Here is a 2,522-nt window from a genome sequence, read left to right as displayed (position 1 = left end):
CAAGTAAATAAGTTTCCTGTAATAAAAGTTTGTTGCTATAATGAGAAACAAAGTTGTCGCTGTAATAAGTAAACTCGTTTGTATGTATATGAGCAAACAATGAGTTCACAACCAAGTCTATGACTGACTCCCTATCAAGATCTATGCTTATCGTTCCATAGATTAATATGGTATCATGCACTCAAGCAATCAGGCGAGTGAGGAGTTTTTAATTCATAATAGCACTATCCATAATGACCACTGGCTCAAAGAGTAAATGGTTGGAGTAAAGTGGAATGGACTTAAGACGATAAGGCCTCATGTTTCAAGTTGCATAAACATACATAGCAAAATATAGCAATCAAGTTTGATACAAATCAATTTAAACACAACGAACAATAAATAGTTTTTCGAACATGCTTTTCCACCCCAAAACATAAAAACCGAAAATAGGGGGATGCGTGAATGCTCAAAATGCTCAAAATACTTTGATATTGTGACAACCCGATAGATTTGGATCAAGAAAGGTCTAAATTGTAACCCTATTACAATAAAACCTTGAAAACCAAATAGGCATAAGTATATGTATATAGGTATATATACTTTGGAAATTATACTTACGACAACCCCTTGAAGGAAAACACGTTTTAACAACGCAAGGATAGTCAAATAGTTGCATAAGTGTGTGTGTGTGTGTGTGTCTATATATATATATATATATATATATATATATATATATATGAGTATATGCATACTTTAAAAAGCATGTTGCAAGGGCAAGTAATACCAAATGCTTTGAACATAAATCATGGAATTAAAACCACTATTGTATAGCCTTTAGCCTAAGTGCCCCACCCTTTGAGATTTCGGTTTGCTTATGACAACTTATCACCATACCTAGAAAGCATTAAGGCCAAAATCAACTCCATGCAACCCCACTAAGGCCGAAAACCCTTCCATGAGGGATCCAAGACCGAAATCAACTCATAAACCAAGCATCTAAGACCGAAATCACTTAAATGGACCACCCATTGGCTGCAAACAGCCGTAATGGGTCATTGTTATGACCGAAAACACATCCATGACCTCTTACAGAACATGATTTCGGTCTAGGAAAAGATAAAGACAGATTAGTTAACCTTAAGATATGACATCACTCCTATTTCCAATAAGAATCCCAGTAACCCATGTGAATATCCAACAAATATCCATACTTTAACCTCCAGTTAACCAAGCATGTGTCCCATCATTTTTTCTCCTTTACATTGGCAGTAAACAAATATAAACTCCCACTATTCCTTTAACTCTCCAACTTGTCTCATATTCTCCTAACTTTCCCTTCAAGAACAAGTGTAAGGTTTTGCTAAGGGTTTAATTCTCCAAGATTGGTCCTAAAATTTTGGTAAGCATTTCGTGATCCTCTAGTGCTCCAATACATCTTTATGTTGTTTACATTCTATTTACACACATTAAAATGTGTTAAAACCCTTAGGCTAATATTAATCTCAAGGAAGTTCATCAACTCCATTCAAGTATTTTAGGCTTGAAAAACTTCTCAACACCACTTCACATCAACCAACAAAACCACTCATAAAAATCATAAGAAAAGTTATGATTTGTAAAACAACATGGATTTTGGGAACTTTTACTAAAAGATAGCTCTACTAGCAAAAATGGTCACATTATAGTCATTTACTAATTTTGTGGGTTTTAACCCAAAAATATTATGTTTTGATTTCATATTTTCATACTAGAACACACACTTACATATATATATATATATATATATATATATATATATATATATATAAGATTATATAAATAGTTTCAAACAAATAAGATAAACTATAATTGATATAATTTGGAAGTCACAAACCACTCCTTTCGAAGATACATATAATTATTTAAAGGTATAATTATCTTATGTTGCAAGTAAAAGGAGTCATAATTCACGTAAATCTGTTAATGTTCTTGTAAGACATTCTTTTCACCGTGCCTACCTGGCATACACCTTAAGTCCTGCATTATAACCAGAGTCTCCTGGAGGGAGAGCGAGACCGTTGTGTATAGATCTATACGGGATTGACAACCCCACGCCTCAGTTGTTCTACAGTTAGACCAACAATTCTAGGGTGACAAATGTATACAATTCTGATGTCTGAAGCACGTAGTTCAGGCATATCAGTCATATCAAGCATGGTTATAATAACTCACATAGGGATTAGCGAAACTAATTGGTTTACGGAAAGCTTATACTTCATTAGTTTTATAAAAAGAAATAAAACTACATACTATTTTCAGTACAACAACACTTACATCTTGGTCTTAGGATTTCAGACTACAACTCACACTTAAGAAAATATTGGATGTTCTGGAAAACTTACCTTATCATTTCACATGAAAAAGATATAAAAGAATTACATACAATTACAGTTCATATTAAAGAAAATATCGGATTTCTGGAAGTATACGAAACCATTTTCGTGTGAAACAGTACAAACCCTTTTCATACAAAATGATTATGAACTCACCAACTTAATTGT

This window comes from Lactuca serriola, chromosome 2 (assembly GCF_051521515.1).
Source record: "Lactuca serriola cultivar US96UC23 chromosome 2, Lser_US96UC23_V15, whole genome shotgun sequence".
NCBI classification, from domain to species: domain Eukaryota; kingdom Viridiplantae; phylum Streptophyta; class Magnoliopsida; order Asterales; family Asteraceae; genus Lactuca; species Lactuca serriola.
Note: the sequence above shows the minus strand (reverse complement) of the source record.